This window comes from Protobothrops mucrosquamatus, unplaced genomic scaffold, assembly GCF_001527695.2.
Source record: "Protobothrops mucrosquamatus isolate PMUCROS unplaced genomic scaffold, P.Mucros_1.0 scaffold5163, whole genome shotgun sequence".
NCBI lineage: Eukaryota > Metazoa > Chordata > Lepidosauria > Squamata > Viperidae > Protobothrops > Protobothrops mucrosquamatus.
Window position 1 is genome coordinate 101,789 of NW_015391034.1, and position 6,695 is coordinate 108,483.

Below are 6,695 nucleotides of genomic sequence, written 5' to 3' on the forward strand. Positions count from 1 at the left end.
GAACTTGTAACTCGAGGACTGCCTGTACTTCCACGTAAAGTAAAATCAATCTTTTACTTTTGCAATATTTTGTATGCTTTTTCATAACCATACTGTCTTCCACTATTAGAAAGCAGTTGAGTATTTCCAGGGCAGGAGATTCTTCAGTGGGGTGAGATGCTTCAGTTTGGATTCAGCAGTTCCCACATTGATCTCCTGAGTTTGCAAGACTTTAGCAGACCGAATATAACTTTAGGGTGAACCAAAAATACAACAGTGTCATTTGCTTTCCTTGAAAAGGGTAATTGTCTTTGTGTGTGTGGGGAGGAGGTGAAGTTTGGGGATTGCTGGCTGAGAACTGTTATGACCGTTGAGCAGTTTTTCTACCCAATTGGGCTAGTTTTGGAGATGGATTGCAGGACAATTTTGACCTCGGTGGGTTCCAGTTTGAGGGCTATTATGAGCTATTTTTAAAGGCCTGTAGAGAGAGTCCTTGACTTACCACCATTTGTTTAATGATTGAAGTTACAGGAGTTCCTAAAAAAATATGATCAGTTTGCAAAATTCTGAGCATTGCAGATCCCCATGTTCACGTGACCCAAATTCAGGCAACTGGCGTGTATTCCTGACAGTCGCACAGTGCCAGGCTCATGTGTTCACCCTTCTAACCTCCGCAGCTGGCGTCTGACAAGCAAAGTCAGCAGAGGAAGCCAGATTCACTTAACAACGCTGTCATTCACTTAGCAGCTGCACTAATTGGCTTAATAACTGGGGGAGATGAGTGACAACTGTGGCAAAAAAGGTAGTAAAATGGAGTGAAACTCGCTTAACAACGGTCAGCAACAGAAACGTTTGGCTCAATTGTAGTCATAGGTGTACAGTTTGGGGTCAATATACCAATCTGTCATGAACAATAACTGCAAAATACATCACGGGCAGCAAACAGGGTTGGGTCAGTCAGCCCCCTCCCCTCTAGCTGCATCACCAGCCCCTCCCTTCCCAGATCCAGTTTGTCTCTCTTCCCTTCTCTCCCAAGGACCCCTTTACAAAACTGCAGCTGAGAGGGAGAATCCCCTCCAACACCTCTCCCCTCAGATTTTACAACCTGAGACATAGCCCTCCAACCCTGGACCTGCATCTATTTCATTTCCTTCTCTTCCTGCAGCTGAGTGGCAAAACAATGCACCTGCTTATCTGCCAGCACATTTGCAAGTCAACTACCCCCCCCCTCCACTTACCTGTCCACTTCCATGGGCATCTGTAATCGCCCACCTGCTGAGACTTTGGGAACAGTGCAGAGAAGAGCAACTAAGATGGTTAAAGGCCTGGAGTCTAAAACACATGAAGAAAGGTTTGGCCAGTCTAGAGAAAAGGAGGACTAGGGGTGACATGATAGCCGTATTCCAGTGTTTCAGAGGCTGCCATACGTAGGATGGGGTCAGTTTATTTTCCAAAGATACAACAATAGTAGCCCTTATTCAAGATGACAGTGAGGTGCTTACCCCAAGGAGGTTGACAATTTGGTGAACTGATGTAAAAAAACAGCCTAATTTTAACCACTGGAAAAACCAAAGAGATCATTGTTGATTTCAGAAAAGGCAGGCACAGTCACACTTCTCTGTGTGTTAATGATTCACCTGTGGAGACGGTCACCAGCATCAAACTCCTGGGTGTGCAGCTAACGAGTAGACTAGCCTGGGTGCTCAGCAGTGAGACCCTGGTGAAGCGGGCACAGAAGCGCCTGAATTTTCTGTGGTCACATGAGAAAAGCACATCTCCCTTCCCCTGTCCTGACCACTTTCTACAGGGGGACGATGGAGAGCAACCTGTCGTACAGCATCACAGTCTGGTTTGGAAGCATCACTGCTTCAGACAGGAAGGCGGTGCAGGGAGTGGTGAAGATGGCAGAATAGATTATTGGCAGTTCACTCCCTTCTATCCAGGACATGGCACGTAAGCGTTGCTTGAGCAGGGTCCGTAAGATTGTCTGGGACGCCACACGTCCTCTGCACAACTGGTTTCCTTGTTACCTTCTGGGAGGAGGGGGCTTCGTGGTGTCCGAAGCAGAACATCAGATTCAGTCAGTTTTGTTCCATACAATATGAACCTTGTGAACTCTAAAGCTTCCTCTTTCTGTTTTGTATTCAAGATGGACAGTGATTAATATTTATATGTTATTTATATGTAAGGGTGCAGGTTTATACATGTATATAGCATGTTTAAATGTGTTATGTATATGTACACTTTGAAAGCAAGCAACTAAATTTCATTTTTAATGCGTGCCAATGTGCGCACAGTACACAAAATGACAATAAAGATTATCTATCTATCTATCTATCTATCTATCTATCTATCTATCTATCTATCTATCTATCTATCTATCTATCTATCTAAGCACCTGAAGGCAAGGCAAGAAACAACAGATGGAAACTAATCAAGGTGAGAAGCAACCTGGAATTAAGGATAAATTTCCTGTCAGTGAGGACAATTAACCAGGGGAACTGCTTGCCTCCAGAAATCGTGGGCACTCCATCACTGGACGTTTTTAAGAAAAGACTTGTCTCAATCTGTGTAGGGTCTCCTGCTTGAGAAGAGGTTTGGACGAGGAGACCTCCAAGGTCCCTTCCAGGTCTATTCTGAATTGTAATTGGAATTTGCCTTCACTAATAACCGATGTCGGCTCTGCGGGTGGGCGGGGCTGGGACTCCTCCGGGGAACGGACGAAGCCCTGACCCGCCTCTCCTTCGCCCCTGCAGGGGGACAGGCGAGCCCTGCGGAGGAAGGAAGGAAGGAGGCGCCGCCCGAGAGGAGTGGAGGCCCCGCGGAGCAGCCCCGGGAGGAGATGGCGGGCAAGGCCCGGCAGGGATGAGCCGAGGGGGACTCCGGGAAAGGAGGCCGCCTGGAGGGAGAAGCGGGGAGCAGGAAACGGGCGGAGACCCAGAGACGGGCCGGGAGGGCGGAGGGTCCTTCGGGACAGGCGGAAGACCCGGGAATCCCCAGAGAACCTTCAAGGGGAAAAAGAAATATGAACGCCTGGAATGTGGAAAGTCCTTCCAAAGAAATGGAGATCTTGAAATCCATCTAAGAATCCACACTGGAAAAAAAAACTGCATAAATGCCTGGAGCGTGGAAAGTGCTGCAGTCGGAGGGGCAGCCTTATTAGAGGAAGAATGGCAAGAAAGTTGCCAGTTTATAGTTCAGCAACATCTTGTTTCCGTTCACACAACACAATTCCCTCCATGGGATCTAACACCCACATTCACACATGCTAAGTGTGGCAGTGTTGAGAAGGGCTGGATTTCCGGGGCTTTGCCTGTCGTCCTAGTCCAGCCTCCCTTACTGAGGATGGCCTTACATGGTGCTGACCTTTGGAAAAGCCATTTAGATTATATGAAGGAGATGGAGGAGCTCTTTCACACCCACAACAACGAAGGCCAAATTAGCCCCCGATTCAGCCACGTCACACTTGCTCCAAATAGGCACCAAGTGGGATGATCGTTTAAAGGCAATTTATTAGTCTATTATAGCAAAGAGATTTCCCTCAATGAAAAGAGGGAATCCAGGACACAGAAGCCCCTCCTGAAGGCGGGAGAAGCAGCGAGGAGAGAAAATGACTGGAGAAGGAATCTCCTGACAGGGAGAACTGTTAACCAGTGGAACTACCTGCCTCCAGAAGAGCTTGGCTCCCTCCTCTTCGGGGCGCCCCCCAGATATGGGAAGGCTGCTCTCACCTCTCCCCCCAGAAACACTACCCATCCTCTTCACAACCTGTTTTCCGTGTTACCTTCTGGGAGGAGGGGGCTCCGTGGTATCCGTAGCAGAACATCCAGATTCAGCCAGAGTTTCATTCCAAACAGCATTAACCTTGTGAACTCTCAAGCTTCCTCCTTCCGTTATATTTTCAAGGTGGACAGAGTTTCATATTTGTTTGTTATGTATATGTAGGGGTGTAGATTTATTCATATGTTGCATATAGTATGTTAGGTGTGTGCCATATGTGTGTTCACTTTGAGAGCAGGCAACTAAATTTCATTTTTGATGTGTGCCGTTGTGTCCAGAGGTAAAAAAAAATGACAAAGTTTATCTTATCAAAAGCAGAAACCTTCAATATTGCAAGTTTATTATAAAACTATAAAAGTTGCAAATATGTGCAAGGAACCCGTTTCGTGGCCCTCAGCAAGGAATGTATTCCTGCAACACAGACATCGTTATACGATCCCCTCCATGAGTTGGAGGAAGGGAGGTGCCATAGTGCAGCCTGAGATCAGGAAGACCAGGGAAAGAATATTATTATTATTATTATTAAAATTTATATACCGCCCTATCTCCCTTACGGGACTCAGGGCGGTGAACAGGCAATAATAAAAATCACAGTAAATATTACATAAAAGCCTGCTCTAAAATATAAAACCCCTAACAAAACCCAATCAAAACTAAGCCAGGCCGGCCGCATGGAACAGATGAGTTTTCACGGCTCGGCGGAAGAGGCGCAGGTCCGCAATTGTACGTAGGTCGGGGGGCAGGTCATTCCAGAGGGCAGGAGCTGCCACAGAGAAGGCTCTCCCCCTGGGGGTCGCCAGCCGGCATTGGCTGGCCGACGGTACCCTAAGGAGGCCCTCTCTGTGGGAGCTCGCGCAGGAGAGGTGTTACATGGGAGCATCTAGAGGCCCCCAAAATCCCCCGCGCAGCCGCATTCTGAACTAGCTGTAGAGAGCATTGCAATAGTCCAGGCGGGAAACAACGAGGGCTTGAGTGACCGTGTGACAGCTCAGGGGATTCTTGGAGGGCCAAATGGCTCTGGGGCTGAAAAAGCCCCTGAGCTGCAGCACAAAGCCCAGTCTTAGCCCAGCTCAGCCTTTCTCTGTGGCCTGTTAAACTCTAAACAGGATAATGAGCCACAGTCTGTGCTCTGCAGTTTCTGTATTTCCTGGGGAGAAACAAGAGCCTGTGGCAGTGGGAGGGAGGACAGACAATGAAGGGTTAAGTGTCAAAAGGGCGAGGCAGAGGGAGCTGCTTTGCCCTGTTTCAAACCTGACCCGGAAGGCAAAGTTGCTGCTTCACGTGGCCCAGTAAGTACGGCCTATAATGCTGAGTTCTGCAGATCTCCAGAAAGTAAACAAGGCATTGTGAGGGGAGCGACAGGGTGGCAGAGCAGGCCCAAGGATGGAGGGGGAGAGGTAAGTGGGCATGCTTCAGCGTCTCTGCAAAGTTTGAAAGCTGCCCGTGATAATTTTTGTAAAATTCTTATCTTCGAATCAAGGTCATACAGGGCTTTTGGGAGGTCTGTTGGACTGTTGAACGGTCACTAAATCATCTGTCGTACCTCAAGAATTACCTGTAGTTTGGTACTTCACCGCTGAAATTGTTTAAGGCAAACCGTACGGCCTACCTGTTTTACAGCCACATTATTCCACTCACCACTCGGACGAAATTCTGAGTTTGCAGAGTTGAATACACTTGTGCTCGAAAGATTACACACACTCCTTGAAAAAGTGTGTAAAATTATTCAAATTCCAATATTTGGCATCACAGAGGAGCACAATCATTAAAGAGAGTGTAGCAATAAAGGGAATAATAAAATGGCGCTGTCCATAAGTTTACTTACTCCTGAATGTTTGGGCTGAGAATACAACATATACTCATGTTGACACACAAAGGTTGAGATGGCAATGAAGGGTAAGAGTTCACATCTGTCTTACTGAGCTGTACTTAGGTCTGTGATAAACATTCGAGTAGCTTCTTAGTGCAGTATTGCAGGTCTGTCCACAGCCTAAAGTTTGATTCTGACAGCGCTCAAGCCTTGACTCAGCCATCCATCCTTCTGAGGATGGTAAAAGGAGGACCCAGATTGTTGGCGGCAATATGCAAATAATGTTTACCTTGGAAATCTCCCAGAGTTCATTGTAAAGCATTATGGGGAGGCATATAAGTCTAAATGCTATTGTTATCTCAGTGGCACCGTTGTGACTGAAGGTTTTTCCACACTCAGGCATATTTAGCATTTTTTCCCCATGTGAATTCTTTGATGTCGATAGAGGTCCACAAACAATAAAGCTCTTTCCACACTCAACGTATTTGTATTGTTTTTTCTCCCGAGTGGATTGATGCTGATAAAGACTTCCCTTCCCACAGAAACTCTTTCCACGCTCCAGGCATTTATATGGTTTCTCTCCTGAATGGAGTCTTTGATGTCTGTCCACATGGCCAAACAAGTGCCGAGCCAGCTCCGGTTTTTGCTTTTGCTAACTGAAGATGCTTGAGCTGGCTAGCAGCCGTTATTTTTTTTAAAAGGTAACTGCAATAGTTTCAAGCTAAATTGGCATTTATAGGGTTTCTCCGCATGTGTGGATTCTTTGATGTCTATAAAGGTGTCCCCCCTGACTGAAGCTCTTTCCACACTCCAGACATTTATGCAGTTTCTCTCCTGAGTGGATTCTTTGATGTGTATGAAGATGTCCCCTGTGACTGAAGTTCTTTCCACACTCCATGCATTTATATGGTTTTTTTCCAAGGTGAATTCTTTCATGTATATAAAAGTCTCCCCTCTGACTGAAACTCTTTCCACATTCCAGGCATTTATACTGTTTCTCTCTTGAGTGGATTCTTTGATGTGCATAAAGGTTTCCTTGAAAACTGAACCTCTTTCCACACTCCAGGCATTGATACGGCTTCTCTCCTGAATGGATTCTTTGATGTACGTTAAGGCTGCTCCTCTG

At 46.6% G+C, this 6,695-nt stretch overlaps 1 pseudogene; it reads right to left on the bottom strand.

Moving 5' to 3' along the window:
- Positions 1–6,695, bottom strand: part of LOC107299600 — a 22,272-nt pseudogene that overhangs the window by 2,566 nt on the left and 13,011 nt on the right.